Below are 15,878 nucleotides of genomic sequence, written 5' to 3' on the forward strand. Positions count from 1 at the left end.
GAACCCCCACCTGCATGCAGCAGCTTTCCTAGCAGAGCATTCCATAAGTAGTTTTTTAAAAAAGGTAAATGATCCCTGTACGCTTAAGTCCAGTCAAAGGCCACTATGGGGTGTGGTGCTCATCTTGCTAAACGGTGTTTCCCATAAGTAGTATTGCCCGTCTCTCTGCTGCCATCACCCCAAAAGGGCTGCAGTAAGAGGTGGACTTTGGTAATATGGTGCCCTCAGCAGGGCAAAATTTTTGCCCCCCAAACTATTTCTTATTTTCACAATCATTCCTTTTTGGGACAGTTGCTTTTTATGGACCTTCTCAGTAGACATCTGTAAAAATATAGCTGCTAACAACAACAACAACTTTTGCACCATCCTCAGTCTTTTAGGTCAGATGCAGCTGCTGCCTCTGAATGCAGACTCCAGGTGTCCCAGTATCTGAAGGAATGCCTCACATGGTACCTGTCTGCCCAAGATCCCAGAGGAAAAGCCCATCTCATTGCCAAGCCTACCCAGACCCCAAGATCATCTTCTGAGGCCCTTCTTTGTGTGCCTCCCATTGGAGGAATGCTCTCCCCAGGGAGGTTTGTCTGGAGCCTTCATTGTACACCTTTAGGTATCAGGCGAAAACATTCCCCTTCCATCAGGTCTTGGGCTGATTAACATCTTAAAACACTTTTAGATGTGGTTGTGGGAGGGGATATTGGTTTGTACAGTTTTTTTGTTCTTGTTTTATGCATTTTGTTTTTTTATATTGTATTTTTATGTGCTGAGCCGCCCTGAGATCTACAGATGAAGGGCGATACACACACACACACACACACACACACACACACACACACACACACACACCAACGAACCAACCAACCAAGCATTGGTTGGTGTTTGGGGAGGCCCTGTGTCCTCCTCACAGTCCTCTCTCGGAAGGGGTTTCAGAGGACAGCTCTCTCTTTGGAAATATCCTCTGTTTGAAAGGCTACGTGCTCCACATTAAAGATAAAGAAGCCAACACCTGGACAGCATAACACAAGAAGGCAGCACCTGGATCAGGAACATATGGATGAATTTTTTTTCCTGTTAATTATTTCCCAATTTGCAATTAGCATATACACATTTCAGACAAATCTGTGACTTCTTTTCTGACGAAGTATTTCTTCTTCTGTTTGTTGATGCCACCCAACTGGACTGCCTTGTGGCTGAATGTCCTCAGGGTCTTCCCTGCCTCCAGACTGGGACCTGCAGAAAAGGACAACTAAAATGATCAAACCCTTCCTTTTGTTAAGTGAATAGTTCTGCAAGGCCTGTGAAGTACTATCCCCTTTTGTAATGGAAGCCAGGGCAACATCTTGCCCCAGAAACCAAACAGCTGGAAATCATGCGCAGCCAGAGGAGATCCCGAGGTAGGTGGGGTGTACACACTCGTGTGTGTGTGTGTGTGTGTGTGTGCGTGTGTGTAAGAGAACACTAGACTGTCAGTCCTGCAGCTAAGTCTGAAAGGGAAACAAAGGCCTGACTCTAAAAGCATTTTACATCAAATTTGCATCTGCTAATTTATATGGCTTAATGCACACTTTGAAATAATGTGTATAATCTAAACAGAAATAACATGCATTCCATCACGCTGGGGAAGACTGTGTTCCAGGTGACCTGCTCAATCTGACATCCGGGTTCTCTTTATGGGCAGCTTCAAGGCTCTCCCTTCTTATCTTTTATCTTTAAAGCAGACTTGGACCCAGCAACCCTTCAAGGAGAGGATTGTGCTCTGGGCCACCTTTTGCACACTGCAGAACAGGGTAGTACCTGCCCACATTCCTTGCAGGGAACGGCTGGCAGCTTCTCCTGGGTCCTGTCCTGGGGTTCATACATTATGTTTTCAGCTGAACCTTGGCTGTTTCAGCAGCATTGCTCTCTTGGGCTGGGCCTCTCCTCCTCTCCACCCCCCACCCCGCCTCCACCCTGCTTTTGATTTTCACAAAAGTGTGGACAAGCAGTCAATTTAATAACTAACTAATTCCATTAGACATTCTGCAGCAAAACAGAAAGAAAAAAGAAACCATCACAAGACTTACAGTACTTAAAGATTAATACATCTACAAAGCCCTGAGCTCTAGGATATCTTAGGGACTACTAGATCTCTTCTATCCCAGCTTGACCACTGAGATCATCTCTAGGAGCCTCAGTGGTTGTTGAGACTCAATTGACAAACTGAAACCTTCAATGTCATCAGCCCAGTCCTGGGAAATCCTCTTCCCAGAGAGATTTGGCAGGTGCCTTGTACATTAACCTTTACATGTTTGCCATAAAACCTTTCTATCGTCAGACTCTTGCAGACAATTAAGAAAAACATTTTCAATAGTTATTAGCTGCTGCTCTGTAATTTTAAAATGTACGGTGTGTATTTTTACTGTTATAAAATAATTTTTAAATGACATTGTGATGTACAAGTATTTTTTTATATAAATAAAGGCATTTATTTGTCATAGCATAACCAAACAAATCCAGGAAAAGTTTCTGTCCCTTGCCCTAAAGGAGCCACAAGACTCAGAACATGACTGCTTGAATCATCGGATAAGGTCAGTGTGCCAGACAAGGACTTAGGTTCAAATCCTCATTTAGCTCTAGAGCGCATTTGGGTGACCTTGGGCCAGTCATACTCTCTCTCTCTCAGCCCTACCTACCTCACCAGACTGTTTTAGGGATAAAATGGGGGTAAAACCCATGGAAGGAGAACTAGGGGTTATTGAGCATCAGTAGGACAGAATAACCTGCAACGGGGTTATGATGCTACCACATATTATGAACCCAGTGGTATCTCTGAGAAAGGAGGCCTCATCTGGGGAGGAACTTAGGTCAATAGTAGAGCAAGATGTTTTGCATTCAAAAAATCTCTGGTTCAATTCCTGGCAACTCTATTTAAAAAGGATCAAGTGACAGCTGATAGCAAAAGCCTCTGCCAGTCCAAACAGACATAGCTGGGCTAGAGAGACAAAGAGTCTGTCCCGGAGGGTTCGTGTAAAACTGTCCCCCTTAAAAAACAAACAAAAAAACTTCACTGTAACCAAGTTGCCCTGTAGTAAGAGCAGGTGCAATAAAAGACCTTTAATAGCCAGGCAAAAAGGGAATTTCAGCAGCTTCAGCTTGTCCTGCTGGTTTCCCTTGCTGAACTGCCTCCTACGTAGCTGTGAAGGATGCTGGAAGAATCCTGTCCGCATCTGCACCTAGCCAAGTTCACAGCTGTTGTGACCCATTCTGACCCAATTCAAAATGCATCAGCTGGTATTAATCCTATGACTTATAGAGTCCAAGCCAAAGCATGTTTACTCAGAACAAATTCCCTCTGTGCTCAATGGGGCTTTCTGTCAAGGAGGGGTGGATAGAAGGGGTTTGGAAAAGGATCTGGCTGAGGGGCCAGATCTTGAGCCACCTCCCTCCCTGTGGACCATTTTGACAGACACCTGGCATCACCATGACGTCAGGTGATCCAACTTCAGAGGAAAGAGTTGGGAGCGTACAATCCAAGGGCTCCAGGCTCTATCTAGGAGAAGAATCCCCTTACATCTGAGAAAGGGGAAAGGGAAAGTCAAAGACTTGAGAGCACTTTTTTATCAAGCAATTAAAAAAAATAAATCAATGTATCCAACTGATTAATCAATTCAGCATAGGAAGACAGCATATAAGAATGAATTGTAAAGGTAAAGGTAAAGGGACCCCTGACCATTAGGTCCAGTGGTGGCCGACTCTGGGGTTGCGGCGCTCATCTCGCTTTATTGGTCGAGGGAGCCGGCGTACAGCTTCTGGGTCATGTAGTCAACCAGAGCAGCGCACGGAAATGCCATTTACCTTCCCGCTGGAGCGGTACCTATTTATCTACTTGCAATTTGATGTGCTTTCAAACTGCTAGGTTGGCAAGAGCAGGGACCAAGCAACGGGAGCTCAACCCGTCGCGGGGATTCAAACAACCGACCTTCTGATCGGCAAGCCCTAGGCTCTGTGGTTTAACCCACAGTACCACCCCCGTCCCTAGGATGAATGAATTGTAGTTACATCTTATTCTTTCTAACATTAATATTCTTCTCTTCAGTAGTCAATCAGCATCCATAGCATGGCTGGGCTAAATTCATTTCCCTCGAGAGCCAGTGTGGTGTAGTGGTTAAGAGTGGTAGTCTTGTAATCTGGGAAACCGGGTTCGCATCTCCGCTCCTCCACATGCAGCTGCTGGGTGACCCTGGGCCAGTCACACTTCTTTGAAGTCTCTCAGCCCCACTCACCTCACAGAGTGTTTGTTGTGGGGGAGGAAGGGAAAGGAGAATGTTAGCCGCTTTGAGACTCCTGAAGGGGAGTGAAAGGCAGGATATCAAATCCAAACTCTTCTTCTTCTTAACATGGAATGTCCTTGTCAGCTGGGATCTACCCTCTTCTGCACTCTGCAGGCCAAAGGACCCTCGACATAAAATGCCTCTTTGCATCTGACCTGCTTTATTTTTTTTATATAAAGAAAGCATTTAATCATATCAGGTAGGAGTCTAATAATTAATGAGAAAAAGAGCATGGAATGGGGGGAATTTAACCCTCACCAGCTGACGTCCTGAGCAAAATCCCTCTTTTGAAGCCACTACAGTGGTACCTCGGGTTACCAGCACCTCGGGTTACAAACACGTCAGGTTACAAACTCCGCTAACCCAGAAGTAGTACCTCGGGTTGAGAACTTTACCTCAAGATGAGAACTTTACCTCAGGATGAGAACAGAAATCGTGTGGTGGCAGCAGAAGGCCCTGTTAACTAAAGTGGTACCTCAGTTTAAGAACAGTTTCAGGTTAAGAACAGACCTCTGGAATGAATTAAGTTCGTAACCAGAGGTACCACTGTACTTACTTTGGGGATGTGGGGAAAATGCCTCCCTGAAGCCAAAGCAAATCCCAGGCTTCAGATGAGGCATCCCCCCCCCCCGCCGCCCTCAGGAGGCCACGATAGCTTAAATCCTTCTCCACACCTACTTTGATCCCATTAATTATCACCTACCCCAAAGTGGGACGCAGGTGGCGCTGTGGGTAAAACCTCAGCACCTAGGACTTGCCGATCGCATGGTCGGCGGTTCGAATCCCCTGCCCACCTAGCAGTTCAAAAGCACCCTTAGATAAATAGGTACCGCTTTATAGCAGGAAGGTAAACGGCGTTTCCGTGTGCTGCTCTGGTGCCGGTTCGCCAGAGCAGCTTCGTCACACTGGCCACGTGACCCGGAAGTGTCTGTAGACAGCGCTGGCTCCCGGCCTCTTAAGTGAGATGAGCGCACAACCCTAGAGTCTGTCAAGACTGGCCCGTACGGGCAGGGGTACCTTTACCTTTACCCCACAGCTGATGCTTTTTTCATTTTGTTTTAAGCCTGCAGGTTAGATGCCAAAATGCCTTTAACCTCCCAGGTGCCCTTTGGCCCTGAAGTGGTTCACTCCAGAAAAAGAGGTCTGCCCTCTTATCTGCTGTTTGTGAGAAAGGAGCCTCAGCCATCAGCTGCCACTGGATCAAAAGCAGGTTGCAGCGGCAGGGCAAATTGCGCACAGACACAGCCATCGGTCCTGACCCCGTTTTGGTAGGTCTCATTTCCTCTGCGTCTTCGCAGACTGGAGGCGCCTGCCCTTCTGTCACACATTGACAGTGCCAGGGCAGCTCAGCTGGTCACTCAGGCCCTGCTGCAAGGAGTGCGATTGAACCAAGTTCTAATTCCACCAGAGGTCAGCATGTTTCACCCAATCAGAGTTTCGATCTGCTGTGAAGTCTGAAGGCCCCTTGTTGACTTGGTGATAAGGCAAGTTATTGATCCTTCCTCAGGCACACAGGCACCTTTATTAGGGCTGCAATAGGGGCTTGTTTTGTGCCAGGAACTAATACTGACCCATGCAAGATGCTGTGTTTATCTACTCTCCTGTGTGCAAAAGCAGCAGACTTCTTGTTCTAAACAGGGGAGGCACCAACACTATGCATCGCCTTTATGTGCCAACGAGGGAGAACTGCAAAGCCCAAGAAGCAAGTGAGTTGGATTTTATTGCCAATCCATGCTTGAGGCGCAAAACATGGAAGACAGTCCAATGGGATCACCGGGCCCATTTTAGTGCCTGGGGCAGAAGCGATAAATGGCACCTGCACACACACCGATTAATAAGAGGCTTGATCCCCATCATCCACTAGGAGACTCTCCTGTCCAAGCCCTGCTAGATGTCCTTATGTGTGTCATCTGATGTTTTTGGGGGGTTTTGAAAAAAGAAGTATGTGGTTTTTGCACACAGTGGCAGGAGAACAGGGGCTGCTTAATCCAGGGGTAGCCAATGTGGTCCCCATCATCCCTGAGCACTGGTCATGCTGGTTAGGGCTGGTGATGGGAAGTGTAGTCCTCAAGTCTACAGGGCACCACCCTGAATAATTAGTCCTTTCCCAGGCAGCCATGGTTTCCCAGTTAAGGCCGCCTCCCTACCTGCTCTTCCTCTCCCATGGCTACAGATGCATACCAGCATTGGGAACCCCATGGAAGAAAAGCAGCTGGGGGACAGTTCTGAATGAAGATACAACTGGCAGGGAAAGGGACAAAGAGCCGTATCCTCCCCACAACTACCCCACCAAAAATTATAGCCTCCTAGGGCTGCTTTTCATTTGTCACAGTCAGAGATTCATTATACTCCTTTACATGTAATGCCTCTTGGTCAGTGCCATAAGCTATAGTTTAGTGCCAAGGGCCCCCCAAAAATTTAAAGGGGTAAAAACTGGATGTACATGTAGGCTCCTATGATGTAAGTAATGGGCCCCGCTGCTCACCTGCTCCCTAAAATATCACTGGTTTCAGTTCAACAATTACTTTGATAAAATACATATTTTGTTATGCGCAAGTGGCTTTAGATACCTACAGTGGTACCTCAGGTTACATACAGGTTACAGATGCTTCAGGTTACAGACTCCACTAACCCAGAAATAGTACCTTGGGCTAAGAACTTTGCTTCAGGAGAAGGGGAGTGAAGACTGCTAACAGAAGGGACCTCTGTGAAAGAAGACGACGGGTTGGAGCAACAGGAATATTTTACGAAGAAGATACATCAAAGGCTGGGTATGTCGACAACGGGACTGGATGGGGGGGGGGAAACCTTTTTTTCTTTTCTTCTATGTGATTAACCAAGAACCCCTCCTCGTTAGAACTGTCAGTTAACTGACCCAAGCAGGATGATTAAGGACTGTGTGGAAATGAATTTTAACCAAAAGTATGCTTATGGAGATTGAGTAAAGAACAAGAGCTTTTGGAATGGCGCAGCAAAAAATACAGAGCCGCCATCTTGGCAGGTTTTGCCGATTTATAACCGGGAGGAGGAATGAATTTGTTTTCAGACTGCTTTCCTGGTGAATCTCCTCAGAGGTTGAGAAAGGCGACAGATTTGTGAAGATTAACGACGCTAAGACTGTTTTGATTTATGGAAGTGATGTTATACGGAAAACGTCTGGATATGGCTCTTGGATAAAAAAAAAAATCCACACAGGATTACAAACTGTTTTAACCCGCTTGTGGAGACTATCAGAGGTCACAAAGAGAAAGGAAAAATATATGAAAATAATAAGAAGAGATGTGGAAAAACAATAAGAAAGGACTGGATAGTACTGTGAACATCATATGGTCAGATTTGTGGACATTAAAGCAGTAATAAGAAGCAAGAAGATGATTGGATCCCCTTCGGAACTTGAAATATGGGTACCCCCAACAAAAATTTAAAATTCGGCTTTGTAATTTGTAATTTATGTAATTTGGTTTGATTTGATGTGATTGGTCGGTTAATAAAAATTATTCTTTTTTAAAAAAAGAACTTTGCTTCAGGATAAGAACAGAAATCGTGCAGCAGCGGCACGGCGGCAGCGGGAGGCCCCATTAGCTAAAGTGGTACCTCAGGTTAAGAACAGTTTCAGGTTAAGAACGGACCTCCGGAACGAATTAAGTTCTTAACCTGAGGAGGTAGCACTGTATTAGGGCCATAAATTACCATATAGCATATATTCAACACAAAAAAACAGCGACAATTTGTTGTTGACAAAGGACAGCTGGACATATAAAGGGCCCCGTTACCTTCAGGAGCTGAGGGCCTCATCAAACCTCAATCCGGCCCTGTTCTTGGTCCATACTCTGTGGCCATACTCTAACATACCTGGGCTGCCCTGCAGATAGGAACTGGCTTAGAAACAAATCCATATGGAGAAGAGCCCACTCCAGGTGGGAAATCTCAAAACCTCTGAGCTGGAGTATTTGTTTGTGTTTTATTTTCTTTCTTTTAGAATATCCCCAAACTGCAAGCAGTACTGCAGTCATTCCCAGCACAGTGCTACTGAAAGACAGAAAAGGTCACAAGGCAAGCTGGCTGCAGTTAACTCAGATGTATTTGCAGAAAATGGGCAAAAAAGAAGCAACCTCATAAACAGAGGAGTTGGAATCAGAGTCAGTTCCCTGGGGAAGGGGATGTGAATGATCTCTGATCCCACCCTCCTAGCAATTTGCATGTCATGAAGTCAAGATGCTAGGCCTGCCTTTGAAGTGACAAGTGAGAAAGAACTGCCAGCTTCCTTCAGCAGCTGATTGCAAAGATATCGCCCACCTTCAGCCTGCAAGGATGCTCAACATGCTCTTAGACATGCAAGGTCTGAGTCTGGTTAGTGCCTGGAAGGAAGACCACCTTGGAAGCCCAGTTCGCATTACCTTGGGTTCCACAGTGAAGGAAAGTTGGGGTGTAAATGGAAGAGAATTATAATAGCCACCGGAGCAAATGAAATCTCACACTTGGAGGAGCCAGCAAACTGCAAATACCCTCCATGCCATAATCTCACAATGTAGACCCCACAACACAACATGTAGTGTACATTGCAGTTCTCACTACTCTCACTGCAGCTTTTAAAGGACGTTTACTCTTAGCCTCAATGGAACCTCCCTGTATAGGAACAGTTTACCTTAGAACACCAGACACTGGTTTTCACACAGTGGGGGAGGAATCAGGCAGGGGCTGCCTGTTGTCAGATACATCATGCTGGGCAAGATGGACATTGACTTGGTCCAACAGGGCAGTTTTTCATGTTTTTCATATGTTGTTGTAAGATCTTCAAAGCCTGTTGTGCAGAGGAGAGCTACAGGAATGATTCAAGCGCAAGAATGCAAACTGTGCAAAGTGAAATTGGATGAGCTCCAGAGGAGGAAGTAAACTGGGCTCTCTAGGGAAAGCTCCTTAGGGATGCAATCCAAGGTCCAGGGAAACAGACAGCACTTACGGCAAAGGAAATGTGTTTACAGTCAGCTTGCCTGTGTGGGAGGCAGAACCAGGATCTAATCAAACAAGTTGCCTTTAAAAATGAGGAACTGTCCTTTTTCAATGGTTGCAGTCTGCCCAGGGTGGGGTGTGTGTGTGTGTGTGTGTGTGTGTGTGTGTGTGTGTGTGTGTTGAGATCAAAACATAGATGCCTTTTTAAAAGAGATGCTTGCTTATACCACATGCCAGTGCAATGCGAGTGATCAGGTATAACTGGAATTTTCTAGTCTGGGATGGAGGTATTTCCTGCAGTCAAACACCCCCAGAACTTCTCAAAAGCCTCTTATCCTCAGTTGCAACCAAGAAGGCTTCCCATCCCCAAGTGCTCTTGGCAGCTGGGCAGTGCTTTAATTATGGAGAGAAAGATAGCGAGTCCTTTAGAAAACCCAGGAGCCCCATTTCTGACTCCTCCCAGGTTTAGTCAAGTCATGTTTTCCTTGTAGTCTTCTAGAAGCCGGACCTGGGAGGGGCCGTCTTCTGAGCACGCCCCCTGAAATTCCAGCCCTCAGCATGGGTGGATTCAGATAGTCAACAAAGCCAAGCAGAGGTGATCAGACTGAACTCAAGCAGGCAGTAGCCACAGAGAACATTGAGCATGGATCAAACCGAAGCCCAAACGACATCTAGTGCACAGAGAGGTGCCTCATTTGGCAGTACAATACAGTGGTACCTCGAGTTACAGATGCTTCAGGTTACAGATGCTTCAGGTTACAGACTCCACTAACCCAGAAATAGTACCTCGGGTTAAGAACTTTGCTTCAGGATGAGAACAGAAATCGCGCAGTGGCAGCGGGAGGCCCCATTAGCTAAAGTGGTGTCTCAGGTTAAGAACAGGTGAACAAGTAGCATTGTCGGCGTCTAAGGACATATTCCACCCAGCTAAAGCTTAGCAATCAAGGAGGGGGCAAGACAGGACTGGAGAGGGGATTAGTCTGGGGAAAGGCTAAGGATCTCTAACCCCCTTTGCCTGAGGTTCAGCATCTCTGCCAACAATGCATCCTCCACCTCCTTGTGATGGGCACTGAGCAGCCATAACTTAGGAATGCTCACCTCACTAACAAAATGGGTCTAGTCTATTTTTATGATGGGGCTGATGCTGGTTGCAAGCCACATTGGGCACCATACGGTGGGAAGGGAGGTCATAAATTAAACACTGAGTGATCTGTCAGTTAATCACAACTGTCCCACTCAGACCTTCTGCTGGGCAAGGGGAGTTGGCCAACTCAGGCTGCAGATTTTGAAGGCCCAGAAGAGTAGCAGACTGAGGTGACCCAACTGTGTGATATATTCCATGGAGAAGTTCTCCTGCACAAGCTTCACTGAAATAAGCCACAATGCTCTTGCACAGCTTGCACTGGTTTCAACAGGACTTGCCTGGAAGAACTTTTCCAGGCCCTGTGAGTGCAGGCAAGATCAGTTAGGATTTTCCATCTCAGGCATCAGAATGTCTTGTTATCCTTGTCCTTTTCATCTAAACATGGACAGGTCACTATTTGTTCTGTGGTATATTCCCTATGAGGCACCAGAGGGCTGAGGAATCCCAAATCAGAACCTGGACATCTAGGGATTGGGTGCTTTGTACGTTGCTAAGCATCTGTATCTCATTCTTTCTCAGGGATGGTCTGAAGGCACCTGAAGCAACCATCTTGCTACAACCAAGTGGGTCTAGGTCTGGTCTGGGTCTGGATGAGAGACCACGTGAACTGCCTTGAGAAGACAGAAGAAAGGTAGAGTATAAAGGGGCTAAACATAATTGTTTTGCTTGTGATTAGGAAGCCAGAGCATCTTCTCCCTGGCCCTCCTTCCATCTGGGAGCCTACCCTAGTCTGCCTGCAAACCTGCCACTCTTCTGGTTATTGCTATTGTTTTCAGGAAGCTCTTCTTCATGTCAGCCCCCACTGGAGCTGAGTGACTCACACCCTGCAAAGGCAAGATGAATGGCGGAGCCTCACACATGTGGCAGTGATTAAAGAAAGCTGGTTTTAAATTACTCTCTCTGCTGCAGCTGGCTAAAACGGGGAGGAGGTGGGGAAGCGGAGAGTGGAGCCCCAGCATCTTCAGGGCCTCATGGAAAAGCCCCATTCCACTTCCTGCCTGCCCTGGAGAGATTTTTGGCCAGGAGGAGGGCCATAATTCACTGGCTTGTTAAAGGGTGGGGGATGGGACAGCAACGGAAAACTTGTAAGCTGGAGAATAAAAACTCCTGCTGCGGTTTCTATCAGGAGCTGAATAGCAACAGAGAAATGTGATAGTAAAGAAGAAGAAAGGTGGTAGTGGGGGACATGAGCAGAGCTGCAGCAGGCTCTCTCTGGATGCAAAAATCAGTCACCTTCAAGTAAAGACAACAGTAAGGAGGCAACCCTATCAAACCCATGCTAAGTGATGACCAACTAAGGAGCAAGAGAGAGGCTGAGGGAGCAACATTCTCAATCATTGGAAAGGTTAAACTACAGGCATGATGGGAAGGCCAGTTCCCATTTACCCATCCTGTGTCTCCAGGGTAAGAAGTGGAGGGAGATGCCAGCTGCACTTGCCTCAGTGTAAGTGTGCAATGAACCAACAAGGAACCAGTGGGCAAAAGAAATGCTGAGTTCCGGATTTGCGCCATTGTCTCTGTGCCTGAGAACCACTATCTGGAAGTGGGTGTAGGTAGCAGCCGCCACCCAGAGGGTGTAAGGGAAGGCCTGGTTTCACTCCACAATTATCCTTTAAACTGTCCTCAGGCCTGGGCCAAAATATCGTGCTGCCTGGGAGGAATGACGAGATCTCTCATTTTCAGGCACAGAAGTGGATAGGAATGGCAGCCCAGTCTTACTTCAACCCCGGCACTGGGGTCGTGCCCTGCCCTGCACCTGAGGGTATGAGTCTGGCTTAAGGGATGCAGGGCCAGCCATATGGCACACACAGCTCTGCCCCCCAACATTGGGAATGGGCGGGGAGGACTCAGGAGGAATAGCCAGAGACTGCCACTGCCTGATGCAGATGCCTCATTCTGCTGGCCCTGTTTTGCCCCCAAACTAAAGCCTTTCCTACAGATATAGACAGAAGTGATTACAACCACCCTCAAAGTTTCCAGAATGTTGCCCCTCTATTATGATCTCTCTCGTAAGCATTCAAACGTTTTATGCAATGGAGGGAATGTCAGCTTTGTTTTGTTACCTCCTAACTTTTCTAGCTGCCATGACTGTAATACACATATCTGCAAACATTTTATACACAAGTACAGGTGTGTCTTTGCAGTGAATCTATCACCCCTATTCCCCCCAAAACCAACCTACAATCAGAGTGAGATCTAACATGTGTACACGTCCAAACACATTAACATTTCCTCCTCCTCCCCCCCCCCATCTCCTGTGAATGAAAGACTGAATCCAAGAGTCTGAGTTCCCTTTCCCTAACTACTCTGCTCAGGCCAAAACAATCAATGCTAAACTGTAGGATCAGAGGATGCATGGACAGTGGTGTTTTTTTTAATTGCATGTTTGTGTGTGTGACTGCCCAGATAGACTGGATCAGGGGTCGGCAACCCAAGGCCCATGGGCCACAGGGTTTAACCACCCCATGAGCTGCCCCCAAACCGAGCCACGCGCTCGGCGAGTCCCCACGCGCTGCGCTAAATTGGCGTGGTGTGGTGTGGGGACTTGCTTCTGTGTCACCAGAAATCACATCTGCACAGACACAGATGCTGGAAATGGCAGGTGCATGCGCCCATGTGCGATCCAGCCCATGGAGGGATCTCTGCTGGAGTGAACCGGCCCAGGCGAGGTAAACCTTGCTGACCCCTGGACTGGATTGTCCTGGTTGGCGAGACACCCGCTGCTCTAAATCCCCTCTAATCCGGAGGTAAGTCAAAGATCCTAAGGCTGCCCACTGACTTCTGGGGTTTCACTGACTTTCGAGTCAATTTGCTTATGCACACAAACTGGGATGTGAGCTCCACTGAGCACAGTGGGATGTTCTTCTAGGTAAACAGACCCAGGAATGGGTTGCACATTCTTTTAAAACCAACTGGGAGTAAACATGAGCTGCAGGCCTTAGGGCAGGGATGGGGAACCCGACACCCTCCAGATGATCTTTGTTGCTGCCCTTCCAGCATCCCAGACCACTGGGCTAGGGCTGGCGGGGTGGACTGGTGGGATGGAGTCCTTCGACAGCTGGAGGGCTACAGGCTCCTCTATTCTGCCTTATGGCCTTTCATGGTGTTCAGTGGGGCTTCCGCCATAGGACTGCAACCATACTCCTGCATAATCAATAGCTTCATCTGGCCAGGCAAGCACCACAATATCCCAACACGACTGACTGACTCTCCTAACAGTAAACTCAACTTGTCTCCAAGCTTTGCACTCTGTTCACAACAGCCAACAGGTGAGAGGAGCCACAGGTGAGAGTGGAGTGCAGGGTGGGGACCAAAGGTGGACAAACAACCCCGAAAGGAACATGACACGTCCCCCACCAGAGGTACCCCCCATACATCCTGCTATGTATATACCATGAATTAAATCATATGATTTCTCCCCAAATCCTGGGCATGACAGTTTGTGAAATGTGTTGGGACTTGTAGCTCCATGAGGAGCAAATGAGATCTCCTAGGATTTTGGGGCGTAGCCATGTGCTTTAAATGCATGGTCTTCAGTTGCGCCCAACATCTGCTGCCTGAGGCGGTGGCTGTGGACCCCGTCCGGCTGCAGGACCCTGTGCCCTCACTGCAACTGGCCTGATAGCGAGGGATGCAGCTCAGCCCCGCCTAAACGGGGGTACTACTGGATTATCACATTCAGGTGCGCCCTTGGGAACCTGTGCCCCTCTAGACTGGGGCAGGGGGAAAATCTCTGGGTCACTCTTCTGCCCCCGCCCCCTCCCCTTATCCCGCGACACCCCCCCCCCAGGGATGCCGAAACCTGCCGTGGCCACAAGTGGCCGGCCAGGGGCCCGAGTGGCGTCTTCCTCCTGGGGGCCACGGAGATGCCGCCCCCTGCAATCCTCTCTGAGGCGCCCGCTTGCCGGGCTGGGTGGCTCCGAGGGCCTCGGGCGAGGCGAGGAAGGCGGGCCCAAGGAGGCCGCCCGAGGCGGAGAGAGGCGCGCCCGCCGGCCGCGGCGCAGTCGGCGCTTGGCGGGCCGAGGCGGCGCTTCCCTCTCGCTCCGGCTTTGTTCCGCGCGCGAGAGCGGCCAGGCCGGCGCTGCTCCGCGATGCCTCCCGGGCGCCGCTCCAGGAAGCAGCCGCGGCGGGAGCGCGGCGCCCACCACTAGAGCGCGGCGGCGGAGGGCGGAGGGCGGAGAGCGGCGGGCTCGGGGCGCGCAGGTAAGCGCTGCCTTTCGGCTTCGGGGCCGCGCGGGAAGCGGGAGGCAAGGCGGCGGCGGGGAAGGACTGCGGAGCGGAGCCTGGGCGGACCGGCTCTTGCCCTCGGTCGGGGAGAAGGAGTTTCGGAAGCAACAAAGGCGGGCGGCTCCCGGGAGCCTCGACCAGGCAGGGCCACTTCTGGGGAGGGGACCCACTGGGACGCGGACTTGCGAGCCTGCCTGCGCGGTCGCCATCCCTTGAGGCATCCAAGCAAACCTTCTCTCCTCAGTCCTATTAACGTGGAGTTGGTGGGAAGACAGGCTTCCGCGCCCCACCTTGAGCTCTTTGCAGGGAAGCCGGGAATAGAAATGCAACAGAAGTTATTCACGGGTTGTTTCTTCCATGAGAATCTAAGAACAACCCTATTATCGCTTCACGAGCTAAAGCTGTGTTAGATAGAACTAAGTGTGAGTATTTGCCATAGTTTTGTTCACAATAATATCCTTTTGGGAAAGTGTCAGAGTTTGCATTTTGCCAATAAGTCGCCTCATATGGTTGTATTTTTTCTTCAGAGCAGTCACTGCTGAAAGTTACCTGTCTTGCAAAAATAATGTGCTACCAAATGGCAGCGGCACAGATGTTGCTCGATATCAGGATCAGCATATTCAGTGGTAACTGAGTAATCTTGATAACATGAAGCAAAAATTCAGAAATCCTCCTTTCCAACAAATGGTCTTTCACCGTCCTTTCACGCAACAGTTCAAAGAACTGTTGTTCTTTTTGCACAAACAAAAACAGCTTAGAGTGACATCGCTCAAACTTCTCTGTTTCTCCAGCAGAAAAGTAATTGACGAATTTGGGCGAAGCAAACTTCAAATCACCCTTGACTTAACTATTAATTAACTGCTATTAATTAACCACAGTGACAGATCTGGCAAAAGTCCAGGGAATTGTTTTCCTTGACCATTATCGTTTGCCTCGCATGTGCAGGCTGCTTAAAACAGCTCCCTGTAGGAGCTGCACCTTGTGGTGAACCCTCACCAGATCTGCAGCCAGAGAGCGGTTTGCAAGTGTTCTAGAAAGCCTAGAGCAGGCATGTCCAAAGTCCATTTTGGGGACCTAATCCGGCCCACTGGTCGTTTTAATCTGGCCCCTGTGGCAGTTTAACAACTTCACACATCTCAGTGTGTGAAACAAAATACCTCCTGAGATGTGTGCAAACCTGGTGGCCACCTACAAGGAACGGTCGACCTCTGTAATTGCCAACAAGGGTTTTGCCACCATGTACTAAGTCA

The 15,878-nt window shown here is 48.5% G+C and overlaps 1 protein-coding gene across 3 annotated transcripts in view; it reads left to right on the forward strand.

Moving 5' to 3' along the window:
• Positions 1-823: 823 nt before the first annotated feature.
• The window catches only part of LPAR2 (lysophosphatidic acid receptor 2), a 57,531-nt gene continuing 42,476 nt past the window's right edge, over positions 824-15,878 (forward strand). The window contains exons 1-3 of one of the 3 annotated variants that reach the window (XM_079967855.1): positions 824-1,391; positions 2,475-2,564; positions 10,921-11,032. The gene's annotated coding sequence lies outside the window, so the exon portion shown is untranslated. Of the gene's footprint in view, positions 1,392-2,474; positions 2,565-10,920; positions 11,033-14,458; positions 14,605-14,892; positions 15,051-15,878 lie in introns of those variants that run through there. The other 2 variants (XM_079967856.1, XM_079967857.1) reach the window with 2 other exon arrangements.

The sequence above is a fragment of the Podarcis cretensis genome, assembly GCF_951804945.1.
Source record: "Podarcis cretensis genome assembly, chromosome: 2".
Lineage (NCBI taxonomy): Eukaryota > Metazoa > Chordata > Lepidosauria > Squamata > Lacertidae > Podarcis > Podarcis cretensis.